Source organism: Peromyscus maniculatus, chromosome 7 (assembly GCF_049852395.1).
Source record: "Peromyscus maniculatus bairdii isolate BWxNUB_F1_BW_parent chromosome 7, HU_Pman_BW_mat_3.1, whole genome shotgun sequence".
NCBI lineage: Eukaryota > Metazoa > Chordata > Mammalia > Rodentia > Cricetidae > Peromyscus > Peromyscus maniculatus.
The window spans coordinates 69,824,209-69,839,285 of NC_134858.1; the positions used below are offsets into that span (position 1 = coordinate 69,824,209).

General features: G+C 42.3%; 1 protein-coding gene and 1 non-coding gene across 6 annotated transcripts in view; both read right to left on the minus strand.

Moving 5' to 3' along the window:
• Positions 1–15,077, minus strand: part of LOC143274276 (uncharacterized) — a 53,318-nt gene that overhangs the window by 27,260 nt on the left and 10,981 nt on the right. The gene's annotated exons all lie outside the window — the stretch shown is intronic.
• LOC121831197 (U6 spliceosomal RNA) lies at positions 13,264–13,372 on the minus strand. The gene has a single exon (XR_006074579.2). It is a non-coding gene; the product is annotated as a U6 spliceosomal RNA (small nuclear RNA).

Sequence of the window (15,077 nt, forward strand, 5' to 3'; positions counted from 1 at the left end):
GAATGAAAGTATGGGTCACTCCTCCAGGAAAAGGACCAACACCTTGTGCTTGCTGAGGGTAGAGGAAATACAGAATAAGTGGTAAAAGAAGGTAAAAGAAGGCCATGTGGCAGAAAGGAAGATTATAATTGATATGAATATTTCTGTGGTGGTTTGAATAAGAACCCCCATAAGCTCATGGATTTGAATGCTTAATCACTAGGGAGTAGGAACTGTTTGAAAGGATTAGAAGGATTAGGAGGTGTGGTCCTGTTGAAGAAAGTGTGTCCCTGGGGGTGGGATTTGAGGTTACAAAAGCCTATGCCAGGCTCAGTCACTTTCTTTCTTCCTGCTGCCTGCAGATCAGGATGTAGAACTCTCAGCTCCTTCTCCAGCACCATATCTATCTGCCTGTGTGCCACCATGCTCCCCACCATAATGATAATGAACTAACTTCTGACACTGTAAGCAAGCCCCCAATTAAATGCTTTCTTTTATAAGAGTTGCCTTGGTCATGGTGTCTCTTCACAGCAATAAAAGTGACTATGACAGTTTCTGTCATATTTTAAGAATGTGTTTGTGCAGATATTTGTGTTTTCTTTCCTTTATTTCTTTATCGCGTAATGTAACATCAACTGAGATAATATTAGTGGTTATCATGTTTAAGTTTTGAAATACTAAAAGAATGTCCCTAAAAGGTCCTTGCCATATATTCTAAAATAAATAATGCATTTGAGGTTGTATATGGCATAGTTATATCATGTTAGGCTTAATTTTGACCTGGTTATTATTTTCATTTAGAAAAGAAGCATGAAATAAGAAGATATGATTGTGTGTCAGGCTAACTTGCTCAATGGTCCATGCAGTTACAAACTTATTTCGATTGGTACCATTTGCTTAAAGCTGTATTGGAGCCTCCAGTCTTTCTCAGTTGGAGATTGGCCTATGATGATCAGGCAGAATCCCAGGCCCGGATGGACAACTTACTTAACATCCTGGTAACCCATGATATGCTCACAGGGTGTGGGGAATATGTCCATCCTGTGCACCAGACACAGATTGGCTTGAATGCCTATTTTCTTTTTTTTTTTTTTTTTTTTTTTTTTTTGGTTTTTCGAGACAGGGTTTCTCTGTGTAGCTTTGGGCCTTTCCTGGAACTCACTTTGGAGACCAGGCTGGCCTCGAACTCACAGAGATCCGCCTGGCTCTGCCTCCCGAGTGCTGGGATTAAAGGCGTGCGCCACCACCGCCCGGCTATTGAATGCCTATTTTCAACAGGTCTTGGACCTGGCCCTCAGGGCCCTCAGAGCCTGTACTCCCTGGGACCCCTCGGCTTACTTTCACAATCTCATCCAACAGCCAGGGGAGTTCTTCATTGACTTCCTGGCCTGTCAATGAGGCAGGCGAGTGCAGAGTAGATGCGGGCCCCACTAGAGATATATTGATTAAAAACATCTGACCTGGGAGGGGCTCAACACCCAAACCCATAATGCAGTTGCAGCCATGCGAAATGAGGACATACACAAATGGGTGCAGGCGACCAGAGATCTTGACCCAGCACCGCTCCCATTGCTGCTCTCACGGCCTCCCTGGATGCTCTCCTCGCTGGCAGGCAGCATGCTGATGACACCCCCAATGGCCCCCAGGTAGACAGAACTTGCTGGGGATATGGCAAACCAGGCCATTTTCGGTGTGACTGCCCCCAGGCAAAACCAAGGACCCAATGCCCCAGATGCAATAAAGGATCTCATTGGGCAAAGAATTGCAGGTCACAGCCTGCCCGAACACCAGTCCCTTTAAACTCCAGGAGGGGGTGCTCCTCAGCCCCACCCATAAGAGGAGGCTCTGGTAATCCAAAAATCTATTGGACAATGCCCATTTTTCCTCACTTCTCGATGCTGACCATCTATCTTGATGGACAAGCTGTCAAAGGCTTGGTTGACACAGGTGCAGACACCATCATTTTAGCTGAGACTGAAGCACTTCGCTTCCCTCACTGGAAGTTTAAACCCTCTTCCCCCCTCAGTGGTGTGGGAGGCCAACAAGATTCTAAGATGACCACCCGTCCGGTCCATTGGAAGGACCTTAATGGCAATTGGGGAGCCCTTCACCCTATCATTTCCACTGTACCTAGGAACCTGTGGGGCAGAGATATTTAGGAGGATATGGGTGTTGTCCTAACTACAGATGACAGGGCCTTTTTTGATTACATTGAGGTCCATGAAAAGATGGGTCTTGCAGTCTGCAACCCTGCATGAGATCCACACCCCCAATTCTAATGGCCACTGTCTCCATGAGATCCACCACAATTGAGCCCCCTAGCCCTATTCCATTGATGTGGCTCTCAGATCAAGAAGTATGGGTGGGACAGTGACCTATATTGAACCCAAGATGTCAATCCCAAAGGAATTAGTTGCAGAACAGCTAAAGATGGGGCACACAGAACCGTCCACAAGTAAACATAACACCCCTATATTTGTTATCCCCAAGAATTTGGGATGCTACTGCCTCCTACAGGATATTTGTGTAGTTAATGGTCTAATGGAAAAAATGGTGTCTACACAGCCAGGCCTCCTCCATTATAGCACTAGTCCTCCATCTTATTTTATATTAGTTTTAGATATTAAAGATTGCTTTTTTCAAATTCCTCTGGCCTCATAGGATCAAGATCATTTTGCCTTTAGTGTGTGGGAACCTAATATGCATAAACCAGCTAAGAGATATCAATGCACTATTTTTCACTCAAGGAATGAAGAATAACCCTACTATTTGCCAGTTATGTTTCTGAAGCTTTGGTCAATGTCCCCAGAGATGTTCTTTTGATCCATTATATGGATGATCTTCTCCTGAAACACCAAGATGCAGCCTACCTGCAAAAGACTGCCAAGAGAATATTAGAAGATCTTGCATCATTACATCTGATGGTGGCTCCAGAGAAGGTCCAAGTGGTACCCCCTTTTGCCTTTTTAGGATTTCCCGTTGCTAAGCAGGTTTGCCCCCTTTCTCTTAAATTGGAAATGAAGGAATTGTACCTACTATCAGAACTACAAAAATTGTGTGGCACAGTTAATTGGCTTAAACCTTTCTTACTCATCCCTGACCAAGAGATGAGACACCTCTTTTCACTGTTGGAGGGTCTCACCTGTCCTTCCACTAAGGTTAGACTTATCTGAGAAGCTAAAGATTTTCTACCAAAGGTTTTGGCCATCGTAGCCACCTCCAGCCTCAACACCATGATCCCCAAAGACCCTTATTGGCAATGATCCTCTGGACACCCAGGGGATTTCTGGGAGTGTTATGACAATCTGGGCCCCTTCTATGGATACACCAAGCACATTCTGACCTGCACAAGGTCACCTCTAAATTTGACCAGTCCTTCCAACTTGGCCTTAAGGCACGGATGCTGGCACAGAGAACATATGGAGGAGAGCCAGAAAAGTTTGTCTTCCCCTTTTCTTTAAAGAATACCCAGTCCCTCTGGGCAGATTTTATCTCATTCCAGGAAATGGTTGCAGGGTTCACAGGAACTGTTGGCAATCATTTGCCAAAAAACAAGGTCTTAGCAGAACTCCCCACACTTCCAATATAGACACAGTCCCAGGCAGTCCCCTCCTTCACTCCCATCCCTCACACCACCCTGGCCTTTTCAGATTCCAATATAAACAGATATGGTGTTCTTATCCAGTGTCCTGGCTGTTATCCCTAACCCTGGTTCTGTTCATTTTGGTGAGCTATTGGCCCTCCTCAAGGTTCTAGTGTAGTGCCAGACCAAACCCATTAATATTTTTTTCTGACAGCCAGTACACTGTACAGGCATTTCATGTGCTGGCCTTTTCTTGAGTCAAAGACTCACTGACCCCCATCGCCAGCATGGTGTTCATGGTGTTCATACAAGATGTCCTAAATCAGAGAACTGAGCATTGTTACCTGTCACATATTAGATCTCACTCCAAATTATCCGGAATATTAGCTCGAGGAAATGAGGTCACAGACACCATCATATTAGCAGCTAGTATGGATCTCCTAGAGCAAGCCAGGGCTCTTCACCAGCAATTCCATCAATCTCCACAGAATTTACACAGACTTCTTCCAGAATTACCAGTTTCCCAATGTAAACATTTGTCCTGGGCATGTGCCACGTGCGCTCCTCTGGCCCCCTTAGGACTGCTTCAACATTCAGGGGTTAATCCCTGGGGCTTGTTGCCTACCATCATCTGGCAGATGGATGTCACACATCATGCCCCCTTTGGCAATCTTAAATATATTCATGTGATAATAGACACATGTTCCTCCTTTGTTATGCCCTCACCCTTTCTGGGGAGAAGCTGCCAATGTTATCAAGACCCTTAAGTCAGCCATAGTAGTTACGGGGGTACCTTGATCACTTAAGACTGACAATGGCCCTGCTTATGCCTCTCAACAATTCAGTGACTTTCTTGGGTCCTAGAAGATTTCCCATACCACTATCATCCCCTACAATTCATAGGGACAAGCCATTGTGGAGAGGACCAACAGAGTTCTTAAGGAGCTGTTGACAAGGACTATCTTGCCAGAGAATAGGAGAGATCCTCATCTGGCCGTAACAGGGGTCCTTTTCCATATGAACTTTCTCAGTTTTGATTACAAGGGGCTCAGCCTGGCTATAAGCACTGGGCATCTCTGCCAAAGAACACACCCCTGCCCCCCCCATGAGATGCAGAGATCCTATCTCCCTCCAGTGGCAGCCACCAGCCCTCCTGCTAATCAGTGGAAAAGAGTATGCTTATGTTTTTCCTCAGAGTGCCACTAAACCAATATGGGTCCCAACAAGAGATGTATGCCTGGCCACAGATCAGCCTGCTTCTACCAAGGAGGAAATAACCCAGGATGGGTAATGTATAAACTCCACTTTCTTGTTCTCATTGCCCCTCTAAAGGCTGAAGACTTGTGGACCCTCACTTTTCCTCATTTTGTATGATGCCTTTTGAGATGAGGAACATTAGTTTAGGAGGCTGGGAGCTACCTAAGTATACTAAGGTCCCACAGTCAGCTAAGTTTCTATATTATTCATTATGGCTAACACACAAAATTTTCCAATTAAATAAGAAAAGGGCAGAGGTTATGACCTTTGGCTTTACTTTTTGAAAAGGTTTGGCATGATATAAAGAAGCTGTTTGATCCCTCCCAGATTTTCACTTATGTTTTGATTGGCAGGGTGGTGCTTTTAATCTTTCTCCTTTTTAAGTGTCTCCTACATCACATAAAGCAACAACACGTGGCCACTAAGGTAACTCTACAGGTGTTAATGGCTCTTAGCATCCAATTCATAGCCCTTCACAGGAGGTTGTGTATGTATGGCTTTCTGAAATTCAAAAGGCTACTGCTTGATCCTCCCCACCAGGGGTGACTCTCCAGGGATGAACACTCTTCAAGGGCTGATGGTCAATGACGGGCAAGACTTTGTTTGGCAAATCAACCTGAGACAGGCTACAATCCAGTTGCTGAGACTCCCTGAGGCTGGATCAACAAGGCCAGAGAAAAAAATTCTGACTCCCATGCTGAGTGCCCATGTAATAAAATAAAAGGGTGGATATATAGTAGGACAGGTGTATAGGGTCAAGGAAATTGGTTCAAACCATTTGCCCAGGCATGCACATAATGTACTTCCTTATGAGCCGATCTAGAGTATGCCTGAGGGCCTAGCAACAGGCACTGTCAGAGTTCCTGATCATGCCCATCCAATAAGGGATGACCATGTTGTGCCACCAGACTGGGACACATCCTGGGTGCTGGGAGGAGGGTATAAAAGGCCTTCCCCATTATTGAATAAATGAGTCTGATGTTTGCCTTCAACAGACTCCTCGTTTCTGTGTCATTGATGCCATGCCTTCTCACCCCCTCCTCTGAGGGAGCTGTTAGGATCTAGCAACATATCAGTACTTTGTTTCTTTTTGTTGCCAAGTATTATTCCATTGTATGACTATATCTCAGTTTATATCTATCACCAGGTGATGGCCATCACATCTTTCTGAATTTGGTCACAGTTAATACTGCTGCTGGAAACATTCTCATACAAATGTTGGTATACACACCATCATTTCATTTTTCTTGAGTATGTAGCCAATTTCAGGGGTCCTTGTAATCTCTTCTGATGTCAGGGAAATGATCTACATAAAGTAAGAAAGAAAATTCGGTTCAGCCTGACTTAGCTCGTTCTGAGTCAGAAACTTCTGGAATCTGACACTAGGCAGTTTACTATAAGCATATTTAAACACAGTACAATTTTGGAAAAAAGCTTCCTGGTATAATAGAGTCCCTGGTGCACAAGGAGGTATAATTACATTGAAACTAAACTCAAAAGTACATGTGACCATGAAAATGGGTTCAGTAGCTTAAGGGCCTAGGATCTGGTGTGGTCTCTGACTGCGATAGTGTAAAGGTCAACAGGCTATAAAGTACATGTGATTTTTCCCCTAAGGATGGGTTATTTTGACTAAGAAAAAAAGCTAAAAGCTGGGCAGTGGATCTCTGGGAGTTCAAGACCAGCCTGGTCTACAGAGTAAGTTCCAGGACGGCCAGGGCTACTCAGATAAACCCTGTCTTGAAAAACAAAACAAAACGAAAAGAAACAAAGCTAAACGTAAAGGTCTAATGGAGGAGAGTCTGGGATGAACATTACAGCAGATTTGAATGAGGTCTGGCTGGACAGATAGCCAAGGTCACCAGATCATTAATAACATCCACTCCCAGCTTTCTGGGTGGAAAACAGGTATTTATATCCTACTTTGAGGGGATAGCAATGTATGATTAACATTCCTACTTTCTCCAATGTGTATCTGTGAGCACTTGTGCCTCTTACAGCCAGTAGAGGAATTGATGAATTTTGTGACAATTCTATGTTAAACTTTGAACAATGGCCAGATCACTTTCTTTTTCTGCCTTTGAAAAAAATATTTAGTGTGTGTGCACACCACAGTGGATGTATGGAGCTCAGAGGATAACCTAAAGAAATTAGTTCTTTCTTTCCATCATGTGGGTTCCAAAAATCACACTCAGGCCTTGGAGGACAGTACCTTTACCTGCTGGGCCACCTCCCTTGCCCTTGTTTTCCTTTTTTTGAGTCAAGATCCCTTACAGCCTAGGCTGGCCTTAAACTCATTATGTAGTAGGGGCTTGCTTGAACTCCTCCATTCCTGAGTACTGGAATTTTAGGCCTGTGCCATGCCACCCAGCCTGGAAGTTATATGTGGACTCTTAATTCTGATTCACTGGTCTACATGTCTATTTCCCACCAGTCCTCAGCTCATTTCAGTGGATGTCTATTTATTCATATCTTAGTGCTCATTTCACTACATGAACTCATGTTTTACCCAAAGCCATTTTATTTGCATGTGTTTATTCTAAAACTAACAAAATATAGTCATTTTCTCCATTTTGAATGAGGGAAGAAAATGTCTACAACTTCAAGTGAATGGAAACTCTTCTGAATACCAAAAGAAGAAACTGGATGGTTTCAACCAAAGGAACAGTAATACTGTAAATATGACTGCTTCATGTGGATCTGAGATCTCCTGCGAGGGCAAGAATAGGGGACAGTGAGACAAAGGGGGTAAGAGTACTGGCCTTTCTTCCAGAGGACTAGAGTTCAATTCCCAGCATCCACACAGAGACTCACAACCCTCTGTGACTCCAGATCCAGGGGGTCTGATGCTCCTTTCTGACATCCATGGGCACTAGGCATACAAGTGGGTGTATAGACATCATGCAAGCAAAACACCCACCTACATAAAATGAAGTGAAATTAAATTAAATTTAAAAAATCCATGCCGGGCGGTGGTGGCGCACGCCTTTAATCCCAGCACTCGGGAGGCAGAGCCAGGCGGATCTCTGTGAGTTCGAGGCCAGCCTGGGCTACCAAGTGAGTTCCAGGAAAGGTGCAAAGCTACACAGAGAAACCCTGTTTCAAAAAAAAAAAAAATTTAAAAAATCCTGACCTGAGTTAGGGCAGAAGGAGGAGGTCACAGGTACAATATAACTAAAGTATTTAGAGACACATTGCTTGGCAATATTAGTGGCAGGCTTTAATGCTTTGGTGAGAATCCAGCTCACTCACCTTCCTGCCTTTCCTACAGAATACTTCCCCCTGGGGATTGTCGTCCCCATTTCGCCAACACTCCCCCCCGCCCGACAATTCTCATATCTAAGGTCCCATAGTAACAATTTACAATGATGAAAACAATTGCTTCCTCTTTTATCCAAAGAACATGATTAATCCTACACTTTTTGAAACAGGAACGCCAAAAGTCAAATTAGATGCAGCCTTGGATATCATCCTAAATGTATCAATCAATCAATCAATCAATCAATCAATAAAAGTCAATCTCACAAGAAATGCTGTGATCATCCAGGGAGAACTCAACAGATAGCCATCTGCCTTCTAAGTAGGACCTGCCTCATTTCAGGAAGTGTCACTTCTGTGTTCTGATTCAATAGTACACAAGAGATAATTTTTTTCCAACTATATTTTTCAGTTTTCAAAACCATGTGTTATTTACAGAAAATAGAATTCATGTGTTTTTGATTCATTTACACTTAACTCATTAAAAAATTCCTGCTAAACCACTTGGTATTCAAGGACTTTTCAGTTTTCTAAATAAGTTTCCAAAAGGATTCTTAAAGATATGAAATGGTGTTAAATAAATATGTACATGAGTTTCCAAATCATGTTCATAATTTTTCTTTAGAAGTCTGTGCCTTTAATTAGTAAGATGTGTATTTCTCTTAGCCAGAAAAAGATTAACGTGTGAAAATTAGCATTTGTCAATGCAAGAAAAACCTAAATTTATATCTAGGAAATAAAAAATATCATCAATAATTTTATTTACGTATGTGCTACAAAATAAATGCCAGACAAACATCACAATTTTTAAAATGATATTATTTTATTTTTATCAATGTGTATGTGCAACTGACAGGCTGTGTGTATGTTCATGAGAGTGCTGGTGCCTGGGTGGCCAGAAGAGGGCATCAGATGCCCTGGAGCTGGGGTTATAACTGCTTGACAACCACTGGACATGGATCTGGAACTGAATCCATGTCTTCTAGAAGAGCAGAAAATACTCTAACTGCTGAGCTGTTCCACCAGCCCTAACAACGTAACTTCTTTTAGGAAGAAAGAAATGCATTTACTGAGCACATCTTGGGGATCATGTGCCAAGCTTTGCTCTACATATATGTAGGATTCACTATTAGGGGGTAGTTTTTTTTTTTTTTTTAACCATGTTTTTATAGAAGAGAAATTGAGGTTCAAACAAGCTCAATGAATTTCTTAAAGTCACACAGCTTTCTTACAAAGTCAGAATTAAAGATCATTATGATTCTTAAGTCCGAGTTATTTCTGCCTCCTCATAAATCCCACTGGATTTGAACTAAAGAGACCTAGTTCAAAACTGTTTGTTATACAATACTAGTTGTACAGAAGTGAGTGATCCTTCACTTCCTTAAGTATAAAATAGAGACAGCAGTGCCACTGTATAACGCTTCTGCTGGAAGGAATGAGAAGATGTGGACTCAACTGAGTTATTTCCAGCTTCTAGGCTGCTCCCACTTCAACATATTTGATATAGTACAGTTCAGTTCTTTGAAATTACATGTTTCACTTGTATTTCACCTTGCAAATTTTCAATGATTCTCCAAGACCTTAGAACATTAAAGTTTTGCTGGTCAGTGGTGGCGCACGCCTTTAATTCCAGCACTCGGGAGGCAGAGCCAGGAGGATCTCTGTGAATTCGAGGCCAGCCTGGTCTATAGTGCGAGATCCAGGACAGGCACCAAAACTATACAGAGAAACCCTGTCTCGAAAAACCAAAAAAAGGGGCTGGAGAGATGGCTCAGAGGTTAAGAGCACTGACTACTCTTCCAGAGGTCCTGAGTTCAATTCCCAGCAACCGCATGGTGGCTCACAACCATCTATGGTGAAACCTGATGCCCTCTTCTGGCCTGCAGTCATACATGTTGTATCCATAATAAATAAATAAATAAATCTTTAAAAAAGAAAAACCAAAAAAAAAAAGAATATAAAACTTTATATCAGTTTTGTTTTAAATTTACATATTCAGCTCCTTCTCATAATAAAGCTTTAGCTTTAGTCAAGTTAATTTACTTCCCTACCCACAAATCAACATGTACAATGTCTTGCTTTTAAATAAAGTAAAATATGTATGTTACCATTTTAACTATTTTTACTTTACAATTCAGTGACATTAGCTAATAATAGACTTACATTGCTATATGACCATCATCCCACTTTTCCAAGCAGCATTTCACAACATATGTTGAAAGTTTCTTATAGCTTCTGCTTATGACTCTTGGTCTTGTCCTAGATCTGACTCAGAATTCTGCATCAATGAAATCTTCCCATTTTTGTATCACAAGTAGAGAGGCAGTTTCATAAGGGTACGAGTACAGACTCTGGGTCAGGTTGTTGGAGTTCAGGTTCTATATAAGTTACTTCCTGGTTATATCACCTTGGTCAAGTGAATCAAACTTGTAGAGACCTAGGTATTTCTACAAGGGATTTTAAAGTATGTGTCCCCCCACACACTTGCACATGAATGCTTACAGCAGTTTTCTTCATAACCACCCCAGGCTATAAGCAAACAAGATGTCTTCAATTGGCAACTAAGCAAACTGTGGCACAATCATATAATAAAATGCTACTCAGTGATGACAATAAAAGATCTTTCAAGCTATGAAAAAACACTTAGAGGAAACTCAAATGCATATTGTTGAGTGTATTAGTTACTTTTTTGTTGCTGTGATAAAATGCCCTGAGCAAAGCAAATTAAAAAGAAAGGGTTCATTTTGGGTTACAGTTGCAGAAGGATGGTCCACGACAGCAGCAGGAACAGGGCAATGAATGGCCCATCACATTTCCATTTGTACACAGGAACAGGAAATTCAATGAAGCTATAGGCCCTCAGAGCCTGCTCTGCAGTGAGGCAGTCTTTAGTAAGGCTAGTCTACCTCCTAAAGTAGTAGTCCTCAACCTTCCTAATGCTGTGACCCTTCAATACAGTTCCTCATGTTGTGGTGACCCCCCAACCATAAGATTATTTTTGTTGCTACTTCATAATTGTAATTTTGCTACGGTTATGAATCATGATGTAATATCTGTGTTTTCCAATGGTCTTACATGACCCCTGTGAAAAGGTCATTTGATTCCCAAAGAGGTCATGACCCACGGGTTGAGAATCGCTGTCCTAAAGCTTCCATAACCTCCTCAAACAGTGCCATTAACTGGGGACTCAGTGTTCAAATACTCTATAGGGACATTTCTTATCTATTCAACCACACTAAACTACACTGGCCTAAAAAGGCTGTAGTACACATGACTCTAAGTATATCACTTATATACTTAGGCAAGACTGTGTAGACAATGAGATCAGTGGGTCCCAGAAGTTTAACTGGTAGGAGAGAGAAATGGGTAAATAGAGGAGAGGGAGGTTTTAGTATAAACCAGTCTTACTGACACTATAATGTTACATATAGGACCTTGTCCTGTGCTATTAATTACTAAGCCATCTCTCAGGTCCAAGCTATTATGTTTTTAAAACACTGATATCTTCATGTTCTGAAAATAAGATTCATTTATGTGCTGTTATCTGCCATTAAAAATGTCACTTTTGATGGGGCTGGAGATATAGCTCAGTGATTAAGAGCACTGGCTGCTCTTCCAGAGGTCCTGAGTTCAATCCTCAGCAACCATGTGGTGGCTCACAACAATCTGTAATGAGATCTGATGCCCTCTTCTGGCTGAAGGCATACATGCAGACAGAGCTCTCATACACATAAAATAATAGCCAGGCAGTGGTGGTGCACACCTTTAATCCCAGCACTCGGGAGGCAGAGGCAGGTGGATCTCTGTGAATTCGAGGCCAACCTGGTCTACAGAGCGAGATATAGGACAGGCACAAAGCTACACAGAGAAATCCTGTCTCGAAAAACAAAAACAAAAAGTCACTTTTGCCCGTGTATACAGAGAGTTAAACATGAACTTAACTCTGGGCTCAACCCTTGGCTCAGAATGTGTGTGTGTGTGTGTGTGTGTGTGTGTGTGTGTGTGTGTGTGTGTGTGTGTAATACTTTCACACTTGATAAATTTTTTTGTTTGTTTGTTTTTGTTTGTTTGTTTTTGGAGACAGGGTTTCTCTGTGTAGCTTTGTGCCTTTCCTGGAACTCACTTTGGAGACCAGGCTGGCCTCGAACTCACAGAGATCCACCTGCCTCTGCCTCCCGAGTGCTGGGATTAAAGGCGTGCGCCACCACCGCCCGGCACCACACTTGATAAATTGTACCCATAGCTGTCATTGGTTTCAGGTGGGTCACTCCAAAATAAATCTTGATCATCTTGATGCTCGATGGATACTTCTGGCATACAGATTTTAATGGAAAAGTATTATTTGATAGTTTCTAGGCTAAATAATTGCTGCTATGGTTTATGGTATTGAACTCTAGAACATTGGCAGCCTATTTGTAGTTTACAGTGGAACACAAATTACTCTCTGAAGACAATCTTATCCTTATTCCTAGCATTGATTACTCTGGCATGACTCCAAACACCAGGTGGAGTGATTTTCTACCCAGTGAGCTTTTTGCATGTTTTAATATTCAGTAGAAAACGTCAGTGCTTCTTCTAGTTCTGCTGATTATTAGAATATAAAGCACTATATTCAATTAACAATAATGAATTTTTGTATTCTAGAAATTTTTTTTGGGGGGGGTGAATTTCAAATTCAGAGCTGCTCACTATTTTCCCAACACTCAGTTAAAAGTAACCCTGAGGAGGTCTGCCTGCAGGACGGCAGTCATCCATTTGTCTGGTACACTAAAATCTACCTCTATGCAAAGAAACCACATGGAGACTCTTACCTAGAAAGACCCACATTCAAACAGCCGTGCCCCCCAAAAAATAGACAATAGGCCTGTATCTATGACCCAGTACCTGCACCTGCTTCAGGTGATATCGTACTCAGGAAAGCAAAATGTAAGCATAGCTTTAATTCTGTTTTTGAAAAGATTTGCTTAATTTTTATTTTATGCATTTGGATGTTTTGCCAGCCTGTGCACCACATGTATGCAGTACCTGTAGAGGCCAGAAGAGGGCGTTGGATCCCCTGGAACTAGTGTTATAGCTTGTTGAGAGATAGCACATGTGGTGTTCTCTGGCCTCCAGACTTGGACATGCACACACACAAATATATACATTTCCCCCAACCCTGCCATATACAAATAAAGACATTTTTAAAAAATATGGAATGCTTTGTGCAAATTTGGCTTTCAGCCTTATACAAGGGCTAGGTTAGTCTTCTCTGTTTCATTTCAATTTTAGTATATGTGCTGTTGTACAGAACACCAACATCTGCTATTCTGAGCTTTACCTTTGGAGTTATACTTTACCAAGAGGGATAGCTGCCTTCTGAGGTAATGGCAGTAACAGGTCAGCCACTGCTTAATATCAGTCTTCAGTTGCCCAGTCTGCCACACCTGCTCTGTAGTCACTGGGCTGCTATGTTGTGTTTATGTTGTGTGTGCACCATTTTTATTATTTACCAGGATTAGTAATTGTAGCTATCATAACCAACAACTCCTAAATCTCAGTCTTATAAGCCAATAAGGATTATTTTTTGCTCTAGTAAGTTCAATAAGGGTAAGTGATATGTTCAGGGTAATCATTCAGAGACCTAATGTCCTTCCATCTAGTGTTGCTAATGAGAAGGCCAGGCAGATACCATGACAGGCTCCTAATAACTCAGTTAAAAAGTAGGCCTCAGCTCCTGCCTCTTGAAATGAGGGGAACTGATTTACTAGGCTTGGGCCACCCTCCACCTCCCACTCTCCCCCATACACAGGTAATAACTAAATAAGGACTTAGGCTGAGACTTATTCAGACTTGCCCAAGAATGGAAAAGCTACAGCCTTAGCCCACCCCTCATAGTCCTAACCAATTAGAAACGTACTAATATGATTGCCACTTGCATAAGCCAATCCTAGATAGAAAGATCTCACTGCCTTAGAAATTCCTTCAGCTGTATGTAAAAGGAGCCTGGGAGCTTCTCTCAGGGTTGCCATTTGCCAGTTTGTCAGATGGTTAGACCCCCAACAAATTGGTAATTTTTAATAAACGCTCTTGCTGATTGCATTGTGACTAGTGGTCTTTTATGGAACTTCTCATAGATACCAACACTGCCATCCCCTTAGCTTCCCAGGCTTTTTATCCTGGCTACATTAAAAAACAAACAGCAACTCTAAATAGATTTACATTGGGTGAACCCTATATTTGTTTGTTTGTTTTGAGACAGGGTTTCTCTGTGTAGCTTTGGAGCCTTGGAACTCACTCTGTAGCCCAGGCTGGCCTTGAGTTTACAGAGTTCTGCCTGCTTCTGCCTCCTGAGTTCTGGGATGAAAGGCATGTGCCACCACCCCTGCCCAGAACCCTACATAGAGTCATAAGGCCTGAGATGGGTCCAAGAGTAGCAGGGAATGAGTTTCATGGATGGAAGGAGGAAATAAGATAGCCAATATACATTATTGTCTTTGCTTTTCAGTTGCTGATGAGAACTCAAAGTGGTTTTGTTGAAAGGAAAACCTTATTCTTTACCCTCTTAGGTTCAGTTATTGAGGGCATGAGCATTAGCCTGAAGGTTAGCAGGAGAAGATGCATATTTAAATTACTGTCTGTAAAGGAGTCAGAAAGAACTTGGGTCTTAGATAGTTCCCTAAGGGGAGGGAGAGAACAAATTGGAAAGCAAAGGACTTCTTAGATTTGGGGCACTGAAAGGGCACTTATAGGAGATAAACAATGTGATGTGCAGGAAGGCTATGCTGGCCCTTTGGGAACAGAGACAGTATGAAGGTTTTGTCATGATGTCTGTTTTGGTGTGGTGCCAATTGTCATGGTCTCTGATAACAGCAGCCAACCTTTTCCATTGTTTTCTGGGAGGGACTCATAATGTGGGGGCCCCAAAATAGCTTGACCACATGCTTAGGGGCCCAGACACAGCTGCCATGACAGGCTTACTGGCAGGTACCACCTGGTCCCCAGAAAAAGCCATAAGCTA